Here is a 15856-nt window from a genome sequence, read left to right as displayed (position 1 = left end):
TCCAGGGTAGTCATCACTGGAGCTTCAGGAACTAAACGTCTTTCTGGCCTCACGGGACACGCATGAATGAAGTGTTCTGCATCTCCACACTAGAAACACAGTCCCATGTCTTGACGATAGTCTTGAAGTTGATCCAACATCTTGACATGGTTAAGCTGCATTGGTTCAGGAGAAGGAGACGCAACTGGAAACTGGGACTCTGGAGGGATGGAGCCAGATGTATAGATCCCCTATCACGTTTCACCTCCAAAGGTTCAATCCTGGAACCTAAAGTTGACACGGATAGCCATGGAAATCAGGTCATCCAAAGTAGCAGAAATGTCTCAGCCTGATAGTTCATCTTTAATTTTCCTGGTTATGTCCCTGCGGCACTGATGTCCTCAGCGCCATAGCCCCGCTCGGCTCCACCCACTCCGCACTCCACTCCCTGCACTCCGCCCCCCCGCACACATTCTCTGCGGCCGAACGTTCAACTGATCACCCGGCGACCGGCTGCTGTGAGCGATCAGCTGATCACCCGGCAACCAGCTGCTGTGAGCGATCAGCTGATCACCCAGCGACCGGCTGCTGTGAGCGATCAGCTGATCACCCGGCGACCGGCTGCTGTGAGAGATAAGCTGATCACCCGGCGGCCGGCTGCTGTGAGCGATCAGCTGATCACCCGGCGACCGGCTGCTGTGAGCGATCAGCTGATCACCTGGCGGCCGGCTGCTGTGAGCGATCAGCTGATCACCCAGCGACCGGCTGGTGGGAGCGATCTGCTGATCACTCGGCAGCCGGGTGATCGGGTGATCAGCTGATCGTTCACAATAGTCTGCCGCCGATAAAACTATAAAGAAAAAAAAAAAGCAGATTCCGTTGTTTCGTACGATCCGTTGCATCCAAAAAAAAAAAAAAAAACTGAGCTGTGACAAATGTTCAATAAACATGCAACATTACAAGCATGTGAATTGCAGCCTCAAGACTAGAAAAAAACCAAGGAGAAAATTGTAGAAAAAATACCCTGACTATAAATAAATAAATTGCAAGTGCTTAATAAACAGGGTACTTAGTATATACATTTTTGCAAAAAGGTAAGAAGCTGTCTCACCCCGTCACGGTGTACCCATCTGAGACAGTCCCTAACCTACTAAAGTTAAAAACATATTCTGTACCTGACTAGTGTCATGTCAAAACTTCAATATGGATGGTAATGTGGTTAGCTGGGTCCCAGATTAAATACACAGCAAAAAGTGAGAAGCAGGTAATTGTTCAGCCTCAGTATCAGGAGGGCTGCACCCACAACTTGCATTAAAGCAAGATAACAGACAAAAAAAAAAAAAAAAACTGAGCTGTGACAAATGTTCAATAAACATGCAACATTACAAGCATGTGAATTGCAGCCTCAAGACTAGAAAAAAACCAAGGAGAAATTTGTAGAAAAAATACCCTGACTATAAATAAATAAATTGCAAGTGCTTAATAAACAGGGTACTTAGTATATACATTTTTGCAAAAAGGTAAGAAGCTGTCTCACCCCGTCACGGTGTACCCATCTGAGACAGTCCCTAACCTACTAAAGTTAAAAACATATTCTGTACCTGACTAGTGTCATGTCAAAACTTCAATATGGATGGTAATGTGGTTAGCTGGGTCCCAGATTAAATACACAGCAAAAAGTGAGAAGCAGGTAATTGTTCAGCCTCAGTATCAGGAGGGCTGCACCCCCAACTTGCATTAAAGCAAGATAACAGACAAAAAAAAACAAAAAACTGAGCTGTGACAAATGTTCAATAAACATGCAACATTACAAGCATGTGAATTGCAGCCTCAAGACTAGAAAAAAACCAAGGAGAAAATTGTAGAAAAAATACCCTGACTATAAATAAATAAATTGCAAGTGCTTAATAAACAGGGTACTTAGTATATACATTTTTGCAAAAAGGTAAGAAGCTGTCTCACCCCGTCACGGTGTACCCATCTGAGACAGTCCCTAACCTACTAAAGTTAAAAACATATTCTGTACCTGACTAGTGTCATGTCAAAACTTCAATATGGATGGTAATGTGGTTAGCTGGGTCCCAGATTAAATACACAGCAAAAAGTGAGAAGCAGGTAATTGTTCAGCCTCAGTATCAGGAGGGCTGCACCCCCAACTTGCATTAAAGCAAGATAACAGACAAAAAAAAACCAAAAAACTGAGCTGTGACAAATGTTCAATAAACATGCAACATTACAAGCATGTGAATTGCAGCCTCAAGACTAGAAAAAAACCAAGGAGAAAATTGTAGAAAAAATACCCTGACTATAAATAAATAAATTGCAAGTGCTTAATAAACAGGGTACTTAGTATATACATTTTTGCAAAAAGGTAAGAAGCTGTCTCACCCCGTCACGGTGTACCCATCTGAGACAGTCCCTAACCTACTAAAGTTAAAAACATATTCTGTACCTGACTAGTGTCATGTCAAAACTTCAATATGGATGGTAATGTGGTTAGCTGGGTCCCAGATTAAATACACAGCAAAAAGTGAGAAGCAGGTAATTGTTCAGCCTCAGTATCAGGAGGGCTGCACCCCCAACTTGCATTAAAGCAAGATAACAGACAAAAAAAAAACAAAAAACTGAGCTGTGACAAATGTTCAATAAACATGCAACATTACAAGCATGTGAATTGCAGCCTCAAGACTAGAAAAAAACCAAGGAGAAAATTGTAGAAAAAATACCCTGACTATAAATAAATAAATTGCAAGTGCTTAATAAACAGGGTACTTAGTATATACATTTTTGCAAAAAGGTAAGAAGCTGTCTCACCCCGTCACGGTGTACCCATCTGAGACAGTCCCTAACCTACTAAAGTTAAAAACATATTCTGTACCTGACTAGTGTCATGTCAAAACTTCAATATGGATGGTAATGTGGTTAGCTGGGTCCCAGATTAAATACACAGCAAAAAGTGAGAAGCAGGTAATTGTTCAGCCTCAGTATCAGGAGGGCTGCACCCCCAACTTGCATTAAAGCAAGATAACAGACAAAAAAAAAACAAAAAACTGAGCTGTGACAAATGTTCAATAAACATGCAACATTACAAGCATGTGAATTGCAGCCTCAAGACTAGAAAAAAACCAAGGAGAAAATTGTAGAAAAAATACCCTGACTATAAATAAATAAATTGCAAGTGCTTAATAAACAGGGTACTTAGTATATACATTTTTGCAAAAAGGTAAGAAGCTGTCTCACCCCGTCACGGTGTACCCATCTGAGACAGTCCCTAACCTACTAAAGTTAAAAACATATTCTGTACCTGACTAGTGTCATGTCAAAACTTCAATATGGATGGTAATGTGGTTAGCTGGGTCCCAGATTAAATACACAGCAAAAAGTGAGAAGCAGGTAATTGTTCAGCCTCAGTATCAGGAGGGCTGCACCCCCAACTTGCATTAAAGCAAGATAACAGACAAAAAAAAAAAAAAAAAAACTGAGCTGTGACAAATGTTCAATAAACATGCAACATTACAAGCATGTGAATTGCAGCCTCAAGACTAGAAAAAAACCAAGGAGAAAATTGTAGAAAAAATACCCTGACTATAAATAAATAAATTGCAAGTGCTTAATAAACAGGGTACTTAGTATATACATTTTTGCAAAAAGGTAAGAAGCTGTCTCACCCCGTCACGGTGTACCCATCTGAGACAGTCCCTAACCTACTAAAGTTAAAAACATATTCTGTACCTGACTAGTGTCATGTCAAAACTTCAATATGGATGGTAATGTGGTTAGCTGGGTCCCAGATTAAATACACAGCAAAAAGTGAGAAGCAGGTAATTGTTCAGCCTCAGTATCAGGAGGGCTGCACCCCCAACTTGCATTAAAGCAAGATAACAGACAAAAAAAAAAAAAAAAACTGAGCTGTGACAAATGTTCAATAAACATGCAACATTACAAGCATGTGAATTGCAGCCTCAAGACTAGAAAAAAACCAAGGAGAAAATTGTAGAAAAAATACCCTGACTATAAATAAATAAATTGCAAGTGCTTAATAAACAGGGTACTTAGTATATACATTTTTGCAAAAAGGTAAGAAGCTGTCTCACCCCGTCACGGTGTACCCATCTGAGACAGTCCCTAACCTACTAAAGTTAAAAACATATTCTGTACCTGACTAGTGTCATGTCAAAACTTCAATATGGATGGTAATGTGGTTAGCTGGGTCCCAGATTAAATACACAGCAAAAAGTGAGAAGCAGGTAATTGTTCAGCCTCAGTATCAGGAGGGCTGCACCCCCAACTTGCATTAAAGCAAGATAACAGACAAAAAAAAACAAAAAACTGAGCTGTGACAAATGTTCAATAAACATGCAACATTACAAGCATGTGAATTGCAGCCTCAAGACTAGAAAAAAACCAAGGAGAAAATTGTAGAAAAAATACCCTGACTATAAATAAATAAATTGCAAGTGCTTAATAAACAGGGTACTTAGTATATACATTTTTGCAAAAAGGTAAGAAGCTGTCTCACCCCGTCACGGTGTACCCATCTGAGACAGTCCCTAACCTACTAAAGTTAAAAACATATTCTGTACCTGACTAGTGTCATGTCAAAACTTCAATATGGATGGTAATGTGGTTAGCTGGGTCCCAGATTAAATACACAGCAAAAAGTGAGAAGCAGGTAATTGTTCAGCCTCAGTATCAGGAGGGCTGCACCCCCAACTTGCATTAAAGCAAGATAACAGACAAAAAAAAACAAAAAACTGAGCTGTGACAAATGTTCAATAAACATGCAACATTACAAGCATGTGAATTGCAGCCTCAAGACTAGAAAAAAACCAAGGAGAAAATTGTAGAAAAAATACCCTGACTATAAATAAATAAATTGCAAGTGCTTAATAAACAGGGTACTTAGTATATACATTTTTGCAAAAAGGTAAGAAGCTGTCTCACCCCGTCACGGTGTACCCATCTGAGACAGTCCCTAACCTACTAAAGTTAAAAACATATTCTGTACCTGACTAGTGTCATGTCAAAACTTCAATATGGATGGTAATGTGGTTAGCTGGGTCCCAGATTAAATACACAGCAAAAAGTGAGAAGCAGGTAATTGTTCAGCCTCAGTATCAGGAGGGCTGCACCCCCAACTTGCATTAAAGCAAGATAACAGACAAAAAAAAAAACAAAAAACTGAGCTGTGACAAATGTTCAATAAACATGCAACATTACAAGCATGTGAATTGCAGCCTCAAGACTAGAAAAAAACCAAGGAGAAAATTGTAGAAAAAATACCCTGACTATAAATAAATAAATTGCAAGTGCTTAATAAACAGGGTACTTAGTATATACATTTTTGCAAAAAGGTAAGAAGCTGTCTCACCCCGTCACGGTGTACCCATCTGAGACAGTCCCTAACCTACTAAAGTTAAAAACATATTCTGTACCTGACTAGTGTCATGTCAAAACTTCAATATGGATGGTAATGTGGTTAGCTGGGTCCCAGATTAAATACACAGCAAAAAGTGAGAAGCAGGTAATTGTTCAGCCTCAGTATCAGGAGGGCTGCACCCCCAACTTGCATTAAAGCAAGATAACAGACAAAAAAAAAACAAAAAACTGAGCTGTGACAAATGTTCAATAAACATGCAACATTACAAGCATGTGAATTGCAGCCTCAAGACTAGAAAAAAACCAAGGAGAAAATTGTAGAAAAAATACCCTGACTATAAATAAATAAATTGCAAGTGCTTAATAAACAGGGTACTTAGTATATACATTTTTGCAAAAAGGTAAGAAGCTGTCTCACCCCGTCACGGTGTACCCATCTGAGACAGTCCCTAACCTACTAAAGTTAAAAACATATTCTGTACCTGACTAGTGTCATGTCAAAACTTCAATATGGATGGTAATGTGGTTAGCTGGGTCCCAGATTAAATACACAGCAAAAAGTGAGAAGCAGGTAATTGTTCAGCCTCAGTATCAGGAGGGCTGCACCCCCAACTTGCATTAAAGCAAGATAACAGACAAAAAAAAAAAAAAAACTGAGCTGTGACAAATGTTCAATAAACATGCAACATTACAAGCATGTGAATTGCAGCCTCAAGACTAGAAAAAAACCAAGGAGAAAATTGTAGAAAAAATACCCTGACTATAAATAAATAAATTGCAAGTGCTTAATAAACAGGGTACTTAGTATATACATTTTTGCAAAAAGGTAAGAAGCTGTCTCACCCCGTCACGGTGTACCCATCTGAGACAGTCCCTAACCTACTAAGGTTAAAAACATATTCTGTACCTGACTAGTGTCATGTCAAAACTTCAATATGGATGGTAATGTGGTTAGCTGGGTCCCAGATTAAATACACAGCAAAAAGTGAGAAGCAGGTAATTGTTCAGCCTCAGTATCAGGAGGGCTGCACCCCCAACTTGCATTAAAGCAAGATAACAGACAAAAAAAAACAAAAAACTGAGCTGTGACAAATGTTCAATAAACATGCAACATTACAAGCATGTGAATTGCAGCCTCAAGACTAGAAAAAAACCAAGGAGAAAATTGTAGAAAAAATACCCTGACTATAAATAAATAAATTGCAAGTGCTTAATAAACAGGGTACTTAGTATATACATTTTTGCAAAAAGGTAAGAAGCTGTCTCACCCCGTCACGGTGTACCCATCTGAGACAGTCCCTAACCTACTAAAGTTAAAAACATATTCTGTACCTGACTAGTGTCATGTCAAAACTTCAATATGGATGGTAATGTGGTTAGCTGGGTCCCAGATTAAATACACAGCAAAAAGTGAGAAGCAGGTAATTGTTCAGCCTCAGTATCAGGAGGGCTGCACCCCCAACTTGCATTAAAGCAAGATAACAGACAAAAAAAACCAAAAAACTGAGCTGTGACAAATGTTCAATAAACATGCAACATTACAAGCATGTGAATTGCAGCCTCAAGACTAGAAAAAAACCAAGGAGAAAATTGTAGAAAAAATACCCTGACTATAAATAAATAAATTGCAAGTGCTTAATAAACAGGGTACTTAGTATATACATTTTTGCAAAAAGGTAAGAAGCTGTCTCACCCCGTCACGGTGTACCCATCTGAGACAGTCCCTAACCTACTAAAGTTAAAAACATATTCTGTACCTGACTAGTGTCATGTCAAAACTTCAATATGGATGGTAATGTGGTTAGCTGGGTCCCAGATTAAATACACAGCCTCAAGACTAGAAAAAAACCAAGGAGAAAATTGTAGAAAAACAATAACTCAAGTGTGAAAGCAGCCTTATTTGACATTATATTTCTCAAAATCTGACATACATCTGCAATTTTGTTTGGACATACCTGTCCATGAAAAATCGGTAACATGGGAATGACTATATTTACTACTACCCCATAAAGAATAAATAAATAATATACAGTAGGGTCACAGAAGAGCATAACCCACAACTTTGCAGATCTTTCAAAGTAATTTGCCGCTATTAAAGCTGCTTAGTGTTCCTACACACTAAGACACCCATTTCATGGCCTCTAAAAAGTATGATGTCTCTAAAGGCCCCGTTACACGCTACGATATATCGGGCAATATGTCGTCGGGGTCATTGATTCCGTGACTCACGTCCTGCATCATTTGACATATCGTAGCATGTGACAGCTATGAGCGACTGTTGACGAGCAAAAATACTTACCTTATCGTTGCTCGTTGACACGTCGTTCATTTTCAAAATATCGGTCACATTCCTGGATGCTGGTTGTTCGTCGTTCCTGAGGCAGCACACATCGCTCCGTGTGACACCTCGGGAATGTCGAACACAGCTTACCTGCGTCCCGCCGGCAATGAGGAAGTAAGGAGTTGGGCCCCTCCTCTGTGTGACGTCGCTGTGACGCCGAACGTCCCTCCCCCTTCAGGAAGAGGATGTTTGCCGCCCACAGCGATGTCGTTCAGGAGGTAAATACGTGTGACAGGGGTGACCAACTTTGTGCGACACGGGCAACAAATTACCCGTGATGCACAAACGATGGGGGCGGGTGCGATCGCACGATAAATCGACGCATGTAATGGGGCCTTTAGGCCTCGATTCATCAATACTGGCAATTTACTCATCGGTTTTAATGAGGGAGCATGACTGAGTCAGGTGCTTCTATTTCATGAAGATGTACATGCTAAAGCCCGGACAGCTGCCGTCACCAGTAGGTGATACTCAATGGTTGATGTGCATTGAATCTCCAAGATTCTATCCCAATATGTATTTGACATAGTAATAATAATAATATTAGCAAATAAATCCAATTAGAAATGTAGTATAGTTCTCCTGATATAGCTATGTCTCTAATCTCATGTACAGGGCATTGTAACTTAGGTATCCATGGTTACGACCATGAGCAACCAACTAACTAGCTAACGAACTGTAACGCTCCTGGCTGTTGTAGAGGTAGCGAGCCGGAGGAGTGGACCCACTGGATCACAGGGGGAACCCGGGCTTACCCTTTAGTGGGAGGTGCTTAACTAAACGCCTGCCGAAAGGCGGACGCCAGGTACCACTTCCAGTGATTGGGACTGGCAGTTTACCAATTCAGCAGGTATGGACACTGGTACCGACACAGGTATAGGCAGGTACAGTCTCTAGTGCAAGGTGAGTACAACCAGGATGGCTGAAGCAGGCAGGTCAATGGGTACTGACAGGAATGGTGGGCACGGTAGGGACAAACTGGAATGGAAAGTTGGACACAGGTAGAGGATGCGAGGCAGGACAATGGGAACCGACAACTGGCTAGACAAACAGGACACTGACTAACTGAAGGTCTTGTATAGGCAATTAGTTACATAGTGCCTCTCATCCATTGGCTGAGAGGCATTTCCTGGAAATAGCTTGCTGGCCCTTTAAGAAGAGGGCCGGTGTGCACAGGGCTCTAAAGGAGATGGAAGCAGGAGAGCACGTGGACTACTGCAGGGCAGCAGGGAAAAATGGGACCTAGGCTCGGCAATAATTAAGTCGGCGCCACAGTACCCCCCTTTTATGCACTCTTATCCCCAGGCCTAAAGGAGGTTTCTTCTCTAGCAACTTGTCTTCAGAAATGGTGAGTGAAGACATGGTCAGTGAACGGGGAGGACTGGATGTCGGCTGCTGGAGGGACTCCTTCCTGGACCCTGAAAGAAAGATGGCACCGACTTCCAGGGTAGTCATCACTGGAGCTTCAGGAACTAAACGTCTTTCTGGCCTCACGGGACACGCATGAATGAAGTGTTCTGCATCTCCACACTAGAAACACAGTCCCATGTCTTGACGATAGTCTTGAAGTTGATCCAACATCTTGAACATGGTTAAGCTGCATTGGTTCAGGAGAAGGAGACGCAACTGGAAACTGGGACTCTGGAGGGATGGAGCCAGATGTATAGATCCCCTATCACGTTTCACCTCCAAAGGTTCAATCCTGGAACCTAAAGTTGACACGGATAGCCATGGAAATCAGGTCATCCAAAGTAGCAGAAATGTCTCAGCCTGATAGTTCATCTTTAATTTTCCTGGTTATGTCCCTGCGGCACTGATGTCCTCAGCGCCATAGCCCCGCTCGGCTCCACCCACTCCGCACTCCACTCCCTGCACTCCGCCCCCCCGCACACATTCTCTGCGGCCGAACGTTCAACTGATCACCCGGCGACCGGCTGCTGTGAGCGATCAGCTGATCACCCGGCAACCAGCTGCTGTGAGCGATCAGCTGATCACCCAGCGACCGGCTGCTGTGAGCGATCAGCTGATCACCCGGCGACCGGCTGCTGTGAGAGATAAGCTGATCACCCGGCGGCCGGCTGCTGTGAGCGATCAGCTGATCACCCGGCGACCGGCTGCTGTGAGCGATCAGCTGATCACCTGGCGGCCGGCTGCTGTGAGCGATCAGCTGATCACCCAGCGACCGGCTGGTGGGAGCGATCTGCTGATCACTCGGCAGCCGGGTGATCGGGTGATCAGCTGATCGTTCACAATAGTCTGCCGCCGATAAAACTATAAAGAAAAAAAAAAAAGCAGATTCCGTTGTTTCGTACGATCCGTTGCATCCGTTGTGCCACTATATGCAACACATCCGTTGCATCCGTCACACAACGCAATGCAACGGATGCCGTTCAACGCAAGTGTGAAACTAGCCTTATTCGTGTATTCGTACTGAATAACGAACCTAATGCAAGTCAGTGGGAAATCAAATAATTTTCTGGAAGTAGAAGTAGGTTTGGGAGGGCTGTAAAAATGCTGCTGTAATGCCCATGCTGGCATCCCTGCACAGTCCTGGCCCCTTCCCCAGCGGGGACGTTGGTCTCACTTCTCTGGACTTCCTGCATTTGCCGTCCCATCCCCGCTCCATGCTGTTGCCTTCCAGAGTCTCTGTGCACATCACTGGTTTTCTGTATTAAGTGCATCAGGCAGATTGCTCCTGTGAAAGCCGACGCACCTCTAAGGGGTGTTTCTACTGCACAAGTTCTGCACACCTGATTTGTTTTTGTCCCAAGAAGTCAGGAAACTTCCCTGCCCAGGCTACCCTAGGTGAGAGCAAGTCCTCTTCACCTCTATATTTGTCTGTGTCCGTTAGGCTGAAAACATACATCCGTTAAAACCACGTCCGTGTAAAACAGTCCGTTTTTCGGGTCCGTTTTCCGTTTTTTAGGTCCGTTTTTATGGTATGTGTGGCCTGCGTGTGTATCCCGTATGCTAGCCGTATGTGCGTGTGGAATGTCCGTGTGTGCGTGAGTGAAATAACTGACATGTGTGTGTGTTGTTCGTGTGAAATGTTCCGTGTGTGTGTGTGATGCACAATGTCGTTGATACATGTCGGCAGACAGCAGACAGAGTTGCGCGATGAGAATGAACTCGGGTGAACTTCACCCGACTTCATTGTCATACCGCGGCTCTGTCTGTGTGCCGCGTACTGATTAGCGGTCACCCGTGAAGGACTCACTGGCAGAGGCTGACCGGCATTTTGAAGCACGTATTCAACTACTGCCCTCTGCTGCTCACAAAGCCTTGCTAACATTTGTAATGTGGACTTCCAGCAAGTGGTCATGTGACTCACCAGTCAGTGAGCTTGCACTTGCAAGCACTGCTGCAGCACTGCCAGACAGCAGCAGCTCTAGCTGACTTGGGAAAATAAGCACACATGCCACGTACCTTCACAAGTAGCTCAGGCAAATCTGGGTAGGTTTTCAGAAAGTGCTGAACCACTATGTTGAGCATGTGGGCCAGGCATAGTACATGTGTAAGCTTGTCAAGCTTCAGAGCCACAACCAGGTTATGACTAGTATCACAGATGAACATGCCTGGTTGTGGGTTCAGTTGCGAAAGACACATCTGTCTGGTGTGTTATAGCTTTCAATGGCAGTGTGCTGTTTGTCACGTTAACAAATTAGTTTCAGCAGAGACTGTTGCCGCTTCACCAAGGAAGTGCTGCAGTGCTTATGTCGCGGGCGGAGGAGGGGACGCTACGCTCACCCACTGCTCGGGTCCAGCTGCTGCTGCTGCTGCTCGGTGGCTCGAGCGATGGGCCGGATCCCGGGGACTCGAGCGGCGTTCCTCGCCCGTGAATGAAAGGGGGTGGTTTGGTTTAGGGATATTGTCCATGACGCCACCAACGGTTGTGCTGAGGTTGTGACACCACCGCTGCTCTGGACGGGGATCCCGGGAGCGATGACAGGTAGCAGCTTGGATGTTATTTCTCCCCTCCGTGGGTAGGGGGGTTGGTTGTCCCGGGGCCCGGTGAGAGTTAGGGATGGCAGGCAGGCTACGGGGCCTGGTGAGGTGCAGGGTCGCGGGGGCAGCGCTGTGCCGCACGGCACGGTGGTACTCACTCAGCCAGTAATTTACACGGAGTCTCTGGTCAAACAAATGGCTGGATGGACGGGTCCCACAGTCGGCTGCGGTGTTTTTCCCCTGACCCCAGGTTGGTAGTGTAAGTAATTCCTTCACCTTCGAGTACGCTCCTCCTGTGCTCCGGTTTCCAGCTGGCTCCCCGGTTCGGTACCGGACGGGCCACTACCCTGTCCCGGCTACCTACGGTTCCACCAAGACTGTCTTCCCGGCTCCTGCAGACGGCCACTACCGTCTGCCCTATGGGGAGATAAGGTATGCACACCAGTGACTATGTAAGGGGAATACATGAAATAGCAGAAACTGCTGTGTGAATACTGACTTGAAAAATCCAATAGCTATATGTAAGAGTGAAAATGTGAAAAATGGAATCTGCATTACTGCCATGAACATATGAATCAAGAGAAATTTAGCTACTGAATTGATCAATGCAATAGAGCCCCAACACTACGCCAAAGTATTTCTCTACGTTGGGGTCCCTAGCTTGTGTGTGTCCTCTCATGCAGTTAAAAAACTTACCGTGTATGGGAAGCTGAGACCCAGGCTATTTATGCGTATGATATGGATTGGCAATAGGTGTGGTTGGGGAGGGTTCACAAACGAAAAACTACTAACAATAAGGAATAACGTTTGGAACACCATTCTAAGTCTGAACTGGGTGCAAAAACCTAAAAAAACATCACTATGGGGAGATAAGGTATGCACACCAGTGTCTATGTAAGGGGAATACATGAAATAGCAGAAACTGCTGTGTGAATACTGACTTGAAAAATCCAATAGCTATATGTAAGAGTGAAAATGTGAAAAATGGAATCTGCATTACTGCCATGAACATATGAATCAAGAGAAATTTAGCTACTGAATTGATCAATGCAATAGAGCCCCAACACTACGCCAAAGTATTTCTCTACGTTGGGGTCCCTAGCTTGTGTGTGTCCTTTCATGCAGTTAAAAAACTTACCGTGTATGGGAAGCTGAGACCCAGGCTATTTATGCGTATGATATGGATTGGCAATAGGTGTGGTTGGGGAGGGTTTTTTAACTGCATGAGAGGACACACACAAGCTAGGGACCCCAACGTAGAGAAATACTTTGGCGTAGTGTTGGGGCTCTATTGCATTGATCAATTCAGTAGCTAAATTTCTCTTGATTCATATGTTCATGGCAGTAATGCAGATTCCATTTTTCACATTTTCACTCTTACATATAGCTATTGGATTTTTCAAGTCAGTATTCACACAGCAGTTTCTGCTATTTCATGTATTCCCCTTACATAGTCACTGGTGTGCATACCTTATCTCCCCATAGTGATGTTTTTTTAGGTTTTTGCACCCAGTTCAGACTTAGAATGGTGTTCCAAACGTTATTCCTTATTACTACCGTCTGCCCCACGAGGGACCTAGGCTCCAACCTAGGCCCCAGTCTGCGTCTGCCTCTCTGCAGTCCTCCTCTCTCTTCCTCTGCCTGGACTTGTCTCCGTTGTTTCCTGCCTCAGACCAGCTAGACTCCAGGGTGGGCGTCTCCATCTGCCTGACTCCGCCCACCTGGTGTGTCTGTGGGGTGTGTGTGTGTTGTTACCTGTGGCCCCTGGCTTAGCCAGGGCGCCACATTCCCCCTTAGTAAAATGTAGACCGTCCGCGGGCTGCCCGTCCATCACCGGTTTTATTTTTCACGAACTGAAAAAGAATAAAACATTTTTTTAAACATTTTCACACATGCAATTTTTTCATAAAACTTCCCTTACGGGAGGCATATCACTTCAACCGTTGCAACAACAATACACTTTTAATAATAACAACGGAACAACCTGGCCCTGATGCTGCCCCTAGTAAGTGGGCAGCACCCCTTGACCCCAGTCCAAGAACGGGCCCAGATTCGTTAACGGGATGGGTGCTTCACTGCCGTTGCGGCTGGGCGGACTGCTGGAGCCGTCGTCATCTCCGTCGCGGCCGGGCGGACTGCCGGGGCCGTCGTTATCGGTGGTGCGGCTGGGATAGAAGCCGGGACTGGTGGCAGGGCGGTGACAAAGATAAGGCCTGGGGGCCCCAGGTCTGGGCCCTCCCTCACAGACGCTGCGAGCTCCACTACCGGTGACAGGGGTAACGGGTCGGTCGGGGCGTTGGCCGCGGGCACGGGCACTGAGGTTTCAGCGGTGCCGGACAGACGGGACATCTCGTGCAGCTGTGCTCCAGGAACCAAATACTTGCAGAGTCCTGGCGTCCCTGCTTCCACAGCCGCGGGCTACATGCGGCCAGATGCCATCCATCCCCCTTAGTCTTTTTCCGGCTCCTCCTCTACAGGGGCGGGGTTTCGGCTTTCGCGCCTCCACTACTCGGGAAGACGCTCGAGCGGGGACTTTTTGCGCCCAAAATGGCGGCTTCTCAAGTTTTTCGGCCGGACACCTCCGGCGGTCACAAGGCGCACCTCTACCAGACGGCAGAGCGGTAAGATCCTGTTCGTGACGCCAAGTTGTCGCGGGCGGAGGAGGGGATGCTACGCTCACCCACTGCTCGGGTCCAGCTGCTGCTGCTGCTCGGTGGTGGCTCGAGCGGTGGGCCGGATCCCGGGGACTCTAGCGGCGTTCCTCGCCCGTGAGTGAAAGGGGGTGGTTTGGTTTAGGGATATTGTCCGTGACGCCACCCACGGTTGTGATGAGGTTGTGACACCACCGCTGCTCTGGACGGGGATCCCGGGAGCGATGACAGGGAGCAGCTTGGATGTTATTTCTCCCCTCCGTGGGTAGGGGGGTTGGTTGTCCCGGGGCCCGGTGAGGGTTAGGGATGGCAGGTGGGCTACGGGGCCTGGTGAGGTGCAGGGTCGCGGGGGCAGCGCTGTGCCGCACGGCACGGTGGTACTCACTCAGCTCAGCCAGTAATTTACACGGAGTCTCTGGTCAAACAAACGGCTGGATGGACAGGTCCCACAGGCGGCTGCGGTGTTTTTCCCCTGACCCCAGGTTGGTATTGTAAGTCCTTTCCTTCACCTTCGTGTATGCTCCTCCTGTGCTCCAGTTTCCAGCTGGCTCCCCGGTTCGGTACCGGACGGGCCACTACCCTGTCCCGGCTACCTACGGTTCCACCAAGACTGTCTTCCCGGCTCCTGCAGACGGCCACTACCGTCTGCCCCACTGGCTACACGAGGGACCTAGGCTCCAACCTAGGCCCCAGTCTGCGTCTGCCTCTCTGCAGACCTCCTCTCTCTTCCTCTGCCTGGTCTTGTCTCCGTTGTTTCCTGCCTCAGACTAGCTAGACTCCTGGGTGGGCGTCTCCATCTGCCTGACTTTGCCCACCTGGTGTGTCTGTCTGAACCTGAGGGAGGAAATCAGGTCTCACTGGGGATGTCTGCTGTGAACTGCTGGGGGTGGGGGTATGTGTGTGTGTTGTTACCTGTGGCCCCTGGCTTGTCCAGGGCGCCACACTTACAGCTTGTGACTGGTATGGACGATGTGTTCCACGATGATAATTTAGAGATTGAGGAGGAGCAGGTGCAGGTACTGGTGTAGGAAGTGCAGGAAACCCGGATGGAACTAAGGCCCACAATCTTCTGTGTCGGTAGTATGTGTGCCGTTCAGGCCTTCACAAGGTTCTCCCACTGTGTCTTCAGGGAACATTATTGTCCCTGGATATAAACAGTTGTCCATGTGTCAATCTTTAAGTGGACCTTGCCAACATCGGTCATGGCACAAGAGATGTTATGGGACATGTGCTGGTGAAAGGCAGGGGCAGAACACAGTGAAATATAGTAGTGGCTGGGGACTGGTTACTGCCGGATGGCCCCCTAATAATTGTAAGCGAGGGCTGCCTGATGGCCCTCCAAAATTTGTGAGTGAGGACCGTCTGTTGGCTCTTTAAAATTTATGACTGAGGGTCGCCTGATGGCCCTCCAAAATGTATTAGTGAGGGCTGCCTGATGGCCCTCTAAAAATTTGGAGCGAGGGCCACATAATGACCCTGCTTATAAGGTGGAGAAGTTCAAGAAAAAGAAGAAACCATGAACCGTATTCTTTTTTTGAGGTGGGAAGGGGTGCATGGGAAT

This window comes from Anomaloglossus baeobatrachus, chromosome 4, assembly GCF_048569485.1.
Source record: "Anomaloglossus baeobatrachus isolate aAnoBae1 chromosome 4, aAnoBae1.hap1, whole genome shotgun sequence".
NCBI lineage: Eukaryota > Metazoa > Chordata > Amphibia > Anura > Aromobatidae > Anomaloglossus > Anomaloglossus baeobatrachus.
Note: the sequence above shows the minus strand (reverse complement) of the source record.